Genomic DNA, 15762 nt, shown 5'->3' on the forward strand with positions numbered 1-15762 from the left:
AAATTCTATCATTTTGTACTGTAACAAATTAGAACGTAATGCAGGTTTATTTGCCATTCCCCTCGGCTAAGTTTCAGTCGACATTTGTCCTTAACTTTGATTGACTAGTTAAAGCAATATTCTTTTCCCAATTTTTATGTCACATTAATCACTTCAACTAACTCACCAAACCGATTCAAGAAAAGTGGTCATACTTGCTTTTACTTTAAGGGCAAGTTAAGGACAAATGATGATTGAATACAGGCTATTCTCTTTGCACCCTTCATTTCACACCAGTGAGTTAGTTTGACAGGCCAAATATCATTTTGATACAATTAAATGCAGGATACAGCATCCTGTTCATTGTAGAGCTTTTCTGACTTCAATACTTGTTTGTTTAGGCCAGTGGTCTTCAACCTTGGTCCTGGAGAGCTACAGGGTCTGCTGGTTTTCATAGTGACTCTTCACTTCATGAATCGATTAAAGCAGTTTATTACACAGTTCAACTCACCTGGTGTCTTGGGTATCAATTGGGTGCTGATTTTCAGGTGAAAACAAAAACCAGCAGACTCTTCAACTCTCCAGGACCAGGGTTGGAGACCACTGATTTAGGTGTATACGAGCAGGGAAAAACCATTTTGGCGCACGCACCTGTGGCTGCATTACAAGCGCTTTCAAAATTCTTAAGCAAACCAATTTTATTGGAGGAAGACAGTCAAAATGAAAACTTGCAAAACTACTTTTTCATCTAATGTAGTAAATGGACTATCTACCACGGTATAACTGAGACATGAAATGCACTGAAAAGGTACTGAGTGTCATTAAAAAGGAGAAATAAAGCAAAATTTTGTTGACAAGGTGGGTGGCTCTTAGAAGAGCCTTTGGTTAAGTAGTAAGTTTACTTGGAGCTGTTGTACTTCGTGACAGCCTTTGTGCCCTCAGACACTGTGTGTTTGGCCAGCTCTCCTGGTAGCAGCAGGCGCACGGCGGTCTGAATCTCCCTTGAAGTGATAGTAGAACGCTTGTTGTAGTGAGCCAAACAGGAAGACTCACCAGCAATACGCTCAAAAATGTCGTTCACAAATGAGTTCATGATACCCATGGCTTTGGAGGAGATACCTGTGTCAGGATGCACTTGCTTCAGCACCTTTACACGTAGATAGCATAGCTCTCCTTCCTGCTCTTTCTGCGCTTCTTTCCGCCTTTTCCGGCCGTCTTGGTCACGGTTTTCTTAAGTCGCGTTTCCACCAAAAGTACCTTTTAGTCCCAGGAACTACTTTTCAAGGAACTAAAAGGTTCCTTCAGCCCATTGTTGTCTGCATTTCCACCGCGGTCTAAAGTCCCACGAAGATTAGGCAAATTAGCCCACTGACGTATGAAAAAGCGACGTTGTCGTCGGTCCATCCATCCTATGATTTCTTCTGTAACCCCATACTACCACCGAAGTAGCCTACATTATTTTCTAATAACCGGGACAGCCTGGAGGGGTTTATTCCACTTATATACAACGGGTTACCAACAATGACTATATATGGTTACTTTTGTATTTATTGATTTTTATCGATTTAATCACCTGAAATTGAAATATTCTTCTGCAGCCGTTTGGGCATATTTTACTGTTGTCAAGTAAAACTATCGTTGGTAGTTGAACTTGCACCGTTGTTATGCAACAAACAGGCCAATAGTCAGATTGTAACTGTTTTATATATCCTCTCAAACACATTCATTATGTTTTTATGCGAACATTCACTTTCATGTCTTGACATCCGAGAATGCATTCACATTCCACAAAAACTGGCAACAACAGCAGAAAACATGCACACGTTGTAAAAAATTTGCTGTTGAATTGATTACTTTCTCATCGTCAATTCCATATAGGCTAATCGCAAAATGACAAGAATAGAACGAAAACTCGGACTTGCGTGAAAATTTAAATTAGCAGTGGTACAGCCACCGTTTGCTTTCCTTCAAAGTTACTGCTAGCCGAGCAGCGAAGTGTGCCCTCCAGATGCGAACCATGCACGATAAATTAGTCCATAGTCTTCCTGGTCTTTTTGTGGAATTGAAGAATGGCAGAGTAAAATTACGGCAGTCTGAAAAAAGGGTGGAAGGTGATTTCCAGTTTGCTTTTACTGTATCACCAATGTAAATTACGCAGAACTACCGCATACCTCACATAACTGTATCAAACATTTTGAGTCAATTACAACGGGCTAACAAAGAAAATCCGGAAGAAAATATTCAGCAACCGAATTAAACCATTTGAATGTTTTGGTACGTAATATGCTGTCCCAGCACGAATGCTTAGCATTTTATAAAACGAATACTAAAGCAAGAAAAGAACAGAAGAGCACACGTTATAATTCCAAGACGTTGGCAGGCTATAACCAAAAGTAGGCTACTGCACCGCATAACATACAAGTTTGATTTCAAGTTTTAAATTAAAATTTTTTTTAAAAATGGCGGTTGAAATAAAACACTGCAAGTAGTCGACCAATCAGAAATTTTCAGCGCTTGCGCCCCACCCCAAAGGTTCCGGTACTTTTGAAAAGTACTACCCCCCGAGCAGGGACTTTTTTTTAGGGGGGTAAAATAAAGTCCCCGGAACTTAATTTAGACCCTAGTTCCTGCGGTCGAAACGCACTGAGTTCCTCAAAAGGTTCCTAGTTCCGGGGTAAAGTTCCTGCAGTGGAAACGCGGCTTTAGAACCCTTTTTGGGCGCGGACTTCGCGCCTTCTGGCATTTTGCACACTGTAATGACGGAGATGGAATTCTGTCTAGAATTTAAAGTGCCTGGCTAGAGGTGTATGCAAATTTACATGTCCTCTCTTTCGGTGATGTCAGACAAATTGGATGTTGTTCGTCCATGATATCATATTTAAAATCTATTGGTTCACTACGGCGGGTCGGCAAGAAAAAAAAAAAAACAGTCTATAGCCGCGTTTCCACCAAAATTACCCGGAACTTTCAGTCCCAGGAACTACTTTACCAGGAACTAAAAGGTTCCTTCAGCCAATGGTTGTCTGCGTTTCCACCGGGGTCTAAAGTACCGCGAAGATTAGGCAAATTAGCCCACTGACGTTGTCGTCGGTCCATCTGTCATATGATTTCTTCTGTAACGCCATACTACCACCGAAGTAGCCTACATTATTTTCTAATAACCGGGACAGCCCGAAGGGGTTTATTCCACTTATATACAACGGGTTACCAACAATGACTATATATGGTTACTTTTGTATTTATTGATTTTCATATATCCTCTCAAACACATTCATTAACAGCAGAAAACATGCACACGTTGTAAACAATTAGCTGTTTTATTACTTTCTCGTCGTCAATTCCATATAGGCTAATCGCAAAATGACAAGAATAGAACGAAAACTCGGACTTGCGTGAAAATGTAAATTAGTAGTGGTACAGCCACCGTTTGCTTTCCTTCGAAGTTACTGCTAGCCGAGCAGCGAAGTGTGCCCTCCAGATGCGAACCATGCACCATAAATGAGTCCATAGTCTTCCTGGTCTTTTCGTGGAATTGAAAAATGGCAGTAAAATTGAGTAAAATTACGGCAGTCTGAAAAAGCTAAAGCGAAGATTACTAGAATTAACCTGTTATTTTACCCGGATAAAAAGTGCGGAAGGTGATTTCCAGTTTGCTTGTACTGTATCACCAATGTTAATTATGCAGAACTACCGCATACCTCACATAACTGTATCAAACGTTTTGAGTCAATTACAACGGGCTAACAAAGAAAATCCGGAAGAAAATATTCAGCAACCGAATTAATCCGTTTGAATGTTTTGGTAGCCTACGTAATATGCTGTCCCAGCACGAATGCTTAGCATTTTATAAAACGAATACTAAAGCAAGAAAAGAACAGAAGAGCACACGTTATAATTCCAAGACGTTGACAGGTTATAACCAAAAGTAGGCTACTGCGCCGCATAACATACAAGTTTGATTTGAAGTTATTATGAAAATAAATTGGTTTGCCGCTGCATATTTTCAAACATGGCGGGTAATGGCGGAAAATAAATACAACACAAATGCTACGAGTACTCGACCAATCAGAAATGTTCAGCGCTGCAAGCTCCACCCAAAAGGTTCCTGTACTTTCGGAAAGTACTACCCCCCGAGCAGGAACGTTTTGGGGGGTAAAACAAAGCCCCCAGAACTAAATTTAGACCCTAGTTCCTGCGGTGGAAACGCACTGAGTTCCTCAAAAGGTTCCTAGTTCCGGGGTGTAGTTCCTGCGGTGGAAACGCGGCTTATCTTTCTTTGGAACAAAAGACCCCCCACCAACATTTTCTTTTTAACCGGCGTGCCTTAAATTTTTACACTTCTTAAATTAAAAAAAATTCTCAATGTACTTTCATTGCCGTTACTCGTATTCTGAAGTCCATTACACTCTCCTTTTGAGCAATAAGTTGCTTAAAACAACGTTTACTTAAAAACGTGAACTTTTTTGGAATTGCCAGTTCAATTTTCTACAAACACTAAAGTCTACAATTAGTTGTTTTATTCCACACCATCTGCTCGATTTCATACAGCCTTGTGGTTTGTTTCAAAAGGCGTTCACCAATAAGCACACGGAGGTGCAGTATAGCTAAGGCATTGTAGCAGGTTACCCTGCCAAACACTCCTTCATTGGAGTGGGCAGCAAAGACATCCAGGAAACGCCTCAGGACATTTTCGCGGTGGAAACACAACTCAAAGTCCTTTTTGTTTGGCAATGCAATAAGAGAATAAATGTCTGCTGCATTTATTCAAGTGCTTTGAAATATTAAATCCAGCCCAACACTCGTTCGTGACAGGGGCTCACCATCACCAACAAACCTAAGACGAGCCCAGTAGCGCCTGACTAGTGTTTAAGACTCCATTGGGGAGCCGTCCCGAACGATTTGTTCAAAAGATCAAATCTTTTGGGCGAACGAACTGAACTGAATCACTTCCTGAAACGATTTGTTAAGTTGAGCTCTCAGTCAGTTGCGAGCGAAAGTGAACTGGTCGTTCACTGACTGACTATCGTTCGCAGACTATCAGTTCAGTGATTCATTCACCGAACGTACTAGGGATGTGACGGCACACTGAACTGACGTACACCCGAATCGTTCGCGAACGACACAACACTATACTGTACACATGTGGCAACTTGCCCCAGTATAAACAGGCACATAGAACATGCTGTGAAAAAACACTGTGAAATTGTGATATTTTGAATGAAGGAAGGAAGGAGTTTAAGGAAGGAAGGAAGGAAGGAATAGAATAATAGAATAGATAAACTTTATTAATCCCCAGAGAGAGAAACTTCGGAAGGAAGGAAGGAAGGCAGGAAGGAAGATGGTTAGAAATTTTGAAAGAAAGACAGAGAATTGCAGCACACCACCTGATATAATGTTAAAGGCAGTGAGGCAGGTGAAGTTGCAAAAGAAATCAATCAGGAGTACAGCGAGGGATTTTGGCATAAATTACCGTACTCTGACTCTGGTATTGTCAAAAGGTTCCCACAGAAAAAGTAGAAAGTCAGGCAGCCGTGCCAACAACAGTGGTTAATGATGTTGAATTTGGTTTGAATTCGAAATTTAAAAAATCAATATTCACAATTAAGTAGTTGTGTTTTTATTTATTGATAATCAAATGTGACAATTTACCCGACATAGTGTGACAACTTACCCGCCGATGGGGCAAGTTGTCACAACTGCGCACGATCTATTTAACTGTCTACAACTTTTATACTGAAATAAGATATGAACATGTAATTAATACAAAATAAACCCAAGACTTCTTTCTTTCATTTGGTATGACATTTATACCATTGTGATGTATTGTGCCCAGTCAATGTAAGAAAGACTGAAAAGTGTGACAACATACCCCGCTCTCCCCTATATGTCTATGGTCTGGACGAACGCATGTACTTTCTGGGGCAAAGGGAGGAGCCTCTATTGATTAATCTATTAATCTAACTGTCTGTCTCAGTGTGCCGGTTTGTGGAAAAGTTTGCCTCCGGTAATGTTTTCCGGTGCACATTTCAGACCACGCCTGGCCAAAACACTCTGATTGGTTGGGAAAATAATTCATTATCATTCGGTATGCGTAACGAGTCAAATTACGATTCTTGTGACGTCATCATAGATATCTTAAAGGTATTTTGACTAGTCAAAATATATTTGAAGATATTTTGAATTATCTTTCTTACTAGTCACATTGTAATTATGACTAGTCAAAATGCATTTGTAGATATCTAAAATGTAATTATGGGTAGTCAAACAAGGCTATTAAATATTAAGAGGGCTTGACATACTACTGGACAACAACTTGCAGCCAAAACACTATCCAAATGCATGTTATAAAATTGTACTGCACGTGCAAATCAGCCTGTCCCAGTGAAAGGAAATGCAGAGGTTGCAACTCATTTCTGAAAAACCAAAAAGCAATACATTGTCTAAGTCATATTTGAACCTTATGCAAGTTATTGAAATGTTTTTTTATTATTATTATTTATTTTATTTTATTTTTTTAAACTACTTTTTCCCAACAATTCATGTCACTGTTGTTTCTGTAGTGACATTTTTACATTTCTGTGATGTCATACACTATTATGATCTGCTTCCTCGAACACAAGGTCATTGGAGGATAAGCATGCCAAGGTTACAGAAAGTACATTAATGCATGCTCTCCATATTTTATCAATTTAACTGTATTCTTGCACACATGGCCCATCGCTTGTTATGGTTGTCACTCATGTTACATGTAGACTACGTGCTCAGTAATTAGATTTTTATCACATGAATTTTATAAATCACTCCTTCACCTAATTTAAAGTTATATATCAACATTGCACTGATGGCATGTGGGAGCCATCAATCATAGAAAAGACTCAATTTTAACAATTTTGTCTCTGGTGTTACTGTCACGTATGTTACCGTCTAGTCTGGTGTTACTAGACAGTGACGTGAACAGCTTAGTTTCTTTGTTATTGCTTATGGTCATAGATGTTTAAGTATTTATTTTTAACAAAATAATTTGTGAAAATCTTTTCCATGGCAACTTTGCCACCAAAGGTATTACTTATGTCACTGGTGTTACTTTGTGTCCCTCTATTGTTTACAAAAGCTCCCTTTGTAGGTATTATTTCACATGATATGTTATGTTTTGTATTTGAGTTAAAATGTGGTGGACCTACGCGTTATGGCCTTCATCAGGGTTTCCACGTTGTTCAAATGAAGACTCACACTTTTTTTGTCTTTACTTTTCCACAATTTTGACTGGCAACCTTACCCCTTTTTGATACATCCTGATTTAGTTTGCACACATTCAAGGGGATCCAGTTTGTCCTGCATTACCTTAGTAAGAATTCTTACCTTCACAAAAAAGCAATATTTTTGGGCTGTTTGCCAGAATTCATATTCAGTCAAATGTTCAGCAGTTAAACCAATGCAACAATTCATAGGCCGATTGTGCTGTCTAAGACTAATCTGACTTAAACATTCATTGGTCAGCTTGCCAACTGCAGAAGATAAACATAAATAAATACATATTCACTATTTTATCCAGCTGGGTGATTTGTATGTCAATACAGAATTCCTTTCATGCCTGTGTACACCCCCTTTCTTCAAGCATCTTCCTGATGGTGTCTGTGTAAAAAAGGCTATCAAATATAACTGAACTGTAATGAATGTCTTTGCATTCTGATCTAAATGAATGTTCTTGGTTTGTTTCCCTTGTGGTTGCCCTCATTTATGGCCTAACATAACTTTCTAGATATTCCTTTCATTCTAAAGGGAAATGGTTGACAGCCTTTGAATGTATCTATTGATTTTTTTTTTTCCTGGCAAAATATGATATCTGACCAAGGCATGTTTCATGGTATCTATCCACAATATTTTAAAGTCCTATGATGCCTTGCGTGGAATATGTGTAGAACTTCCAGTTTAGCGCAAACAAACGTTATGTTAAATGCTATGGTAATGTCTTAAAATGGCAGAAATTTGGGAACATACAAAGACAACACTAAATTGTTGATATTGTCCTCCCCCACCATTGTACCATAGAAGGATGGGAGGATGATATGAAAAAGTGGCCAAGAATTACGTATGGTAGTATTTTTAGTTACTTTGTCGAGTCTTTAGCAAGCGACGGAGAAGCTATGGACAACCTGAAAAGCTCCGAAGCATATCAGTATCTTCACAGCAATAAGGTTGGACGGGTTCTGGTGAAGACTGTAGACAAATACATTTACTTGAAAGCGGATATTGAGCCTAGCCAGAGCCTGAAGAGTCCGTACCACCAAGCATGGGTGGTTACTACAGAGGCAGGGGAGGTCCAGCCAGCAGGGTGCTCATGCATCGCTGGACTCCAGCGATCATGCAGTCATGCAGCTGTTTTATGGAAGGTTAGCTCACAGCAAGCATAGATCGATAGATAGTTCATGAAGTAAGATTAAATCAATTTAGACACGTTTACGAATGTTGACGTTCATTGAGTGCACAGGAAACTAGTGGGAAACTACTTGTTGATTTTTCCTAGTTTGGCCTTTTTCATTGGTGTCAACCACACTGGAGGCGTGATGTGACGTTCAATTCTTATGATGTTGATATATTGTTTCCATACAGTGACACAGGACTGTTTTAATGTTTACTTTATTGTTTGGTAATGTAATGTTTATTTTTGTTAATGGTTATGTTTATTGGCTGGCTGATTAAGTCTAAAATAACAGCGCTAGGTCTTTGATATAGCCTACATATCTATGGCAATACTACAGTGATGAGGCTATGTCAGTGCTGGTCTTTTTCATTTAAATTCAATTTATGTCTATCTGCATCCTGAAGAATGTATGTTTCACCGTTTTGTGCATCCCTAGTTAACATACCTACTAAGTATCTCAGTCTATAGAAAAGGTTTTTTTTTGTGATTAACAAATCACTTGGTATGTTTTCTTTTTAAGGTTGAGAATGCAGTCAGACAGGGGAAGACAGGGACATCCTGCACTGATGTTCAGAGAAAATGGAATTTAAAATGGAATCAAGAAAGAATGTAGGGCAAAGGAAAATCAAACAAATAAATTTCAAACACCACAAAGCATCTCATCATTATACAAGTTCCACAACCCAGAAACCAAATGCAAACCCCAACCTACTCAGATCTCTGTGATGGCACCCTTTTTCAGCTCCCAACAAATGGCCTCCTGCAGCTGTATTACAGAGCAAGGGGAGTAAACCGCACTGAGACAGAATTACCCTTTGACCCCTTCTTGCCTCACAATGAACATAGAACTGAGTTAGTGTGTCAGAAATGTGCTGCTCTTTATGATGCTTTAGTGAATCTTAGCCCAGAGAATCTTGATAGGTTGACACAGGAAACACATGCAGAGCAAATCCCAAGTATAGCATGATGCCAGGAAAATACGCATTACATCCAGTACAGCAAAGAGGGTCCCAAAATGCAGCAAAACGGACCCCAAAAAGTTTCTAAATGAACACTTGTTTCTTACATTTAAAGGAAACTCTGCCACCAGGCATGGCAGTGATAATGAGGAACAAGCCATTCAGGTTATGAAAAACAGGGCATAATGTTGAGGAAAGAGGTCTTGTGGTCTGTTCTGATCAGCCATGGTTGGCAGCCAGCCCAGATGGGATCATTAGCCGCTTTTCCACTGTAGGGCCGAACCGTTACCAGGGCCACTCTGTGCCGTTCCGCGCTGCTCAGTACTTGTGGGAACAGTTACCGTTTCTGTTTCCACCGTCGGGCTGCTAAAACCAGGACTAGGTAGTATCTAGTGAGGACAGCAAGTGAAGCGGTGGATCAGCGACGGCGTCCCGTTGTCAATGTAATATGCACCAGTTGTTGTTGTCACTCCCCATACTGGTTTGTTTTTGTTATGTTATGTTTCGTTGGCTGACGAAACGGATGAGGATTCTGTGTATTTTGGTCTGTTTTTGGTTTTTCTTTTTAGCGTATCCTCCACTGACCATCACTGTTGCGTGCATTCAAAAAACTACTAGCTAACGCTTACATTACGGTGTGAAATATCCACATTATATAATACCACTAATCTATTTAAAGACACTCAATCCAAAAATAATGTGTATAACCAAAATATTTTGAGCAGTAATACTCACATAGCAATGATGAAATTTTATGTGTTCAGACAGAGACAGTAAATCAACGAGTTCAATCCACTTCTGTTTTGCTCCAGAAAACGATGTCAGATAGGTCTATCAGCAAATATACGGCTTAGCTATGCCCAGAAGTCCTCAATAATAATAGTATTTTCCAAGAAATTTCGAAAAATCGTTAACGTTTCTTTAGGTGCAGCGTCTTAATGTGTAAGTGAATGCGATGATAAGAAAATGTTCGGTTACGCAGACCAATAAAACGCTATTCCAAAAGCAAAATTAGACATGTTATACATCGTTAGAAAGCTTATACTCTCACCTACTGAATAAATGAATTGTCAATCAAGCCAGAGTGTACTAAAAACGGCAGCAACGCCATAAACGATACGGGTGGTATTATGCACAGCTATTTTTAATGTACCCAGGTATCACAAATGCGCAAAATATATTTAATAAACGGATTGTCGAAGACAATATACGACCACGCAGTCTCAAAAGGGACATCTCTACCCGTAAAACCAATGGTAAGGTAATGTAGCCTATTTATTCAATATTTAGTCCCAGATATTGACTGTAGAATGACATGGTATAATTTTTTTTAAACTTTGTCCCGTTTATTTCGTTATTCAGTGAGCAGCGTTTTCACTGCTGTATATCTAATGGATATTGTCGGGTTTATCTTGTTGCTATGATGGAATACGATTTTTGATTGGCATTTTTATTTATATTAGCTTCTCCACTGACCTAGCTTACGGAAGAGGACGTGAAGAGACCGTATGCGGAGTCACAAAACTGATGTAATGTGAAACCAATCAGTGAATACGTCATTAAGCCTGCCCGCCCAAACGGTTCTGCTGCACTGAGCACGGTTGTCTAACCGTGCTGGGCATGGTTTGTAATCATTCCGCGCCAAACCGTTTCCAGGTGGAAACACCATTGGAACCGTTCCTTTCCGTGCTCAGAACCGTTCGGCCCTGCAGTGGAAAAGGAGCCTTTGATGCTTCACAACCCTTAGGGGTGAAATGCCGATTCAATTTCTCCATGTCACTTGCAGAGTTTCTAAACAAGCCACATGGAGACATCAAGTCCTTAGGGGATGAGCAGTTTTTAGTGAAACAAAATGGTTCAAATGGGTATTACTTCCAATGCCAGTTGGCCATGCTGTGTCTGGGAGTTCAAACCTGCAAGCTAGTTGTCTGGACACCTAAGGAATACCTGGTGTTGGACATCCCTTTTGATAGAGAATACACAAAGTGCCAGGTAGAGCATCTTTTACTTTTACTTTTTACATATGTTGCCCAGAGTTGTAGATGACTTTGTAGCTGGTAAACTATAACTGTACAAGAAGTACATTTAATTGGTGAAGATGGAGTGAGTTGAAATACTAAGAAAGGAGAGGCTAGAAACATTGACTGTTCTGATAGTTAGGGTTTTTTGTTTGGTTTTTGTATGACTCAATGCTCTTGGTCACTTTTTAGAAATGTATTTTTTCACTGGATTTCACTTAAACTATTGTATATAGTTACTATGAAATTTATATAATATGTAAGGAGTTTTTTATTTATTTACTGACATTGTCTCAAACCAACCAACAAAGACTCACATTCACCAAAAATTAAGACATACACAGAACGATTGTATGTTGTGAATAGGTTTGAATAAGATTAAATACTGCTTGAATATTAATCTCATGACACAAACAAATCAATTCTGTACAATTCTGCTCACATCAGCTGGCAAGGAGAGCCTTTTCCTCTATATATAGAATGCTGAAATACATGAAATGTTTTCAAGTAAACTGATGACACTAAATAAACTTTGTACAGTGCACATATTAATACTTGTAATACAAAAGTATGGTTCCACTTTACGCTTACATAAAATTACATCCATTGTCATTTAAGCTGTTTTTGACACAACATACTGACCTTCATCTCACAGGCACATTTCCTAGAGGACACTTACACAAATCACCCTATTTCCTTGAAATAAGGTCCCCTCTCAGATTCACCATACTAGCACAGATAAGCAGTATTTGATCTATTTTGGGGATGAGCGTGATAGGCACAGTTTGTGAGAGGATTTTGTAAACTTTCAGTCTCCTGATTGCTCTCTCCACATGAATCCAAACATTTGCAATTCACCTGGTGCTGGTGACCTCATCATAGGTAAGCTGGCTACCCTGCGTGTGAAGGCTGGAATGACCAAGGTCACTTTGCGTTCCTCCAGTAAGTCGCAAATAGCAAATCCACAATCTGCTATGACTTCATCCCCAGGCTGTAGGTAATCTAGGTAACCAGTATAAATGTGTCACTGCACCTGCCACCATAGGCATCTGAGATGAACATGATCAATCCACAAGGAGCTATTGCCACAAGATATTTAATAGTGTTTGTGGCATAGTAATGACTGTAGGAGGCACTTTGCGAGTCCAAATTCTTGGCTTTCTGAAGCACACTCTCTGAACAATCAATGATGAACATGGTCTTGGGGAACCTCTGCGTAAATGCAAGTGGCATGGTCAAAGAGATGGTTTCCCTTGGGAACCATGGCACTAGACGTTTACGATGCTCAGTCATTACATCAATCCACAATCTTGCTTCCCAGACCCTGTGACACTCCAAAACGACGTGCCAGACCTGCCATGACTAGGTTAAGCCTCAGTTTCATGAGTGTCATCAGGATTTGGTCCACTGGATGCACTGAAATTGAAGCTGGAGCAAAAGGCTTGAGGCACTCAACCAGGGTCTGAAATGACAGCAAAGGGAGACCAGTGTAGAGGAAACAGTCAGCAGAGTTGGTAACCAGTCTGTCTGTAACTGGGCTCTTGCTTGGTACTGGATCTGCTGTGCTGCTGTTCTGTAAAGGGCATCATGTTGCATAGTCAAGGTCTTCAAGCACAGGATCCACCCACTGTGAATGGGCATCACAGCATGTAACGAGAGGGCCATCCATTTCAACACAATCATCTAGAAGGGATAACATACGTAATTGTTGTACTACGTGGGCAATGCTATTAATTCACAATTATAAAAGTATTCACAAATGCTAATCTGGACTTCTCAAATTCAAAACACATCCGTGGATTCCTATCCTACTTCGTTTCTAAGTAACTGTTTGGCTAAACACTAACCTGTTTGCACAATGTTGGCATTATTCCTTAACAATATACAGCACTTCTTTTCTGGGGGTCTGTTGTACCCGAGCCATAAAGTTGGGTAGGGATTCTCCTCTGTTGGCTTCTTGTCAACAAAATGAAATGAACAAACAAACAAATTTTTTGGAGGCTTTTTCAAGCAGAGATTCCAAAGCCACATTTGTCTGTCCTCTTCGGCAGTAGGCAGTCGATGGAAGGAGAACCACTGCGGACAGGAGCACTGCGCTTTCTTGAGCAGTTTCTGATCATAACATTCCTGTTGTAGCCACATATTTAATTTCACTCGCCCGTTGTGACAGCCGCAAACTGCATGTTGTCCCATAACTCCTCAGAGACATGCAAAATGAAACGGTGAATGAAACGGTAATTAAACAAGATAGCTAGCTAGCTTGCTAACTTTCATCGACTTCGCTAAAAACAATGAACAACGACACTTCCGTTTCCCAACCGAAAGATCCGCACACATCTCGCTATACAGAGGCCTTGTCAGAAATATTGTGGATAGGGTTGATATTTTTTAGTAGTTTACTTTCTGATTAGCGACATTATAAATTATTAGATGCCCTATAATTTTCTAGCGGAACATGTGCAGAAGTAAACTTGCGGACCCCGGGTGTTGTGTGAATGGGGAGCACTCGGTATTAGCCTGTGACCACGGTGATTCCGATCGTATACCAACCTTTCTTTATTCCCCAATTAGTAATGATACCAAGTCAGCTCATTTGTCTGTTTTAGCTTTTATTTTTAAAAATAAACTTTATTTCAATTATACAAATATTACAATAGTCACATATTTAAATATGACAGTAATCACATACTCAAAAAGACACACAAGACATTAGATTATTAAAAATAAAAAGAAAAAACTAAACAAAAACAGCATCAATAACTAAAATTCCCAGGTATTCCAAAGGCTTGCATTGCCGATGTCTATATTAATTGTCCTTCTATGCTTTAGTTATGTTAATATGTTCTTGACTACAGGACCGTTAGATGCATAAATATGGTCAATTATCATATTGCATCACTTTTTCAACCTACATACCCAGGGATTTGTGGGTGTGTGTGTGTGTGTGAGAGAGAGAGTGTGTGTAGTGTGTTTGTGTGTGTGTGTGTGTGTGTGTGTGTGTGCGCGTGTGTGTCTCTACTCCAGTTGGCACAGGGACATTGAGGAACTCCACACTCCAAATCCAGCACAGAGTGGTGTGTGTTGAGTGAAGTGTGTGTGGAATCTGTGCAGGAGGGTCAGTGTGTCAGAGTCAGAGACACTGTAGAAGGACAGAGTGCCGGCCGGACGGTCCACAGACACTCCTACCCTGTACACACACACACCTCTAAGATCATCATCATCATCATCACACACTTCTGCTCTACGATAGGGGGAGGGGGGGGCATGTATGTGTGTTTGGTTCTTATTGTGCCAGACTGAGTAACTGTGTTTAAAGAACTCCAGACTCCAGGAGTTTTTATTCCATCCAAACACACAGTCAGAATCTCCTCCTTTCCTGCTGATTCCTCTATACGTCACGGCCACAGAAAATGCACTCCCCTCAGACACACTGAACTCAGCCTCCCAGTAACAGCGCTCACACACACTCTCTCTGCACACAACCTGGCGCCACTGCTCAAATCTCTCTGGATGATCAGGATATGGCTCCTCTTTCCCGGTGTGTGTGTCACCTTCCTGTTCCCTCAGACAGAGACAGGTTTCTGTTTGCAGTGTTTGGATCCAGTGTGAGCTGACAGCCGTCTGCACATCAGAGACATTAGATTAATATTCACCTTATTAGATGTGTGAGAGAAAGAACAGTGATAATATATGTGTGTGTTTGTGTACATGTGTGTTTCCACATGTGTTTATGTGTGTACACACATGCACACTCACAGTAGAGTGTGTATCTATGTGTCCTGTGTCAATACAGACTCACATTTCCTGGGTCCTGGTTTGGTCCTGTTCTCTCCTTCATGGTCCACACTGTAAGAACAGCAGAACAGAGTGTGAATGTGTGTGTGTGTGTGTGTGTGTGAGGTGCAGTATGGAAACTCTCTGAACTTACAGCAGTGTGAGTGTGTCCAGTTTAGCAGCAGACAGCACTCTCACTCCTGAGTCTCCTGGGTGATTGTAACTCAGGTCCAGCTCTCTCAGGTGTGCGTGTGTGTGTGTGTGTGTGTGTGTGTGTGTGTGTGTTGCGCGTGTGTGTGTGAGGTGCAGTATGGCCAAGTGGTGACATTAAACTGAAACAGGGAGCCTTGGTTAATGTTTTCAGAAAGTTACATTTTAAAGCTGCTTACATTTCTGCCATTTCTACCAAGAGGAAAAACAGGAACATTAGTTTAAGTATATAGAACTCCTTTGCGTATTTTCACATTAGCGCTGTGTTTAGTCGCATTGAAGACCTTAATTATTGAAGGAGTGTGTGTTTGTACTCACCCCAGCCTCTGCAGTTTACAGTGTGGGTCCTCCAGTCCAGCAGAGAGCGCTCTCACTCCTGAATCCTGCAGCTCGTTGTCTC

At 40.3% G+C, this 15762-nt stretch overlaps 1 long non-coding RNA gene and 1 pseudogene across 1 annotated transcript; both read right to left on the reverse strand.

Annotated features, from left to right (window-relative positions):
- Positions 1-877: 877 nt before the first annotated feature.
- Positions 878-2722, reverse strand: LOC135246954 (histone H2B-like; annotated as a pseudogene).
- An 11570-nt stretch (positions 2723-14292) lies between these two features.
- Positions 14293-15416, reverse strand: LOC135246955 (uncharacterized). The gene is made up of 3 exons (XR_010328037.1): positions 15307-15416; positions 15178-15224; positions 14293-14999 (listed from the first exon to the last, which is right to left on the reverse strand). It is a non-coding gene; the product is annotated as an uncharacterized LOC135246955 (long non-coding RNA).
- Between the last annotated feature and the right edge of the window lie 346 nt (positions 15417-15762).

The sequence above is a fragment of the Anguilla rostrata genome, unplaced genomic scaffold, assembly GCF_018555375.3.
Source record: "Anguilla rostrata isolate EN2019 unplaced genomic scaffold, ASM1855537v3 scaf0993, whole genome shotgun sequence".
Classification (NCBI taxonomy): domain Eukaryota; kingdom Metazoa; phylum Chordata; class Actinopteri; order Anguilliformes; family Anguillidae; genus Anguilla; species Anguilla rostrata.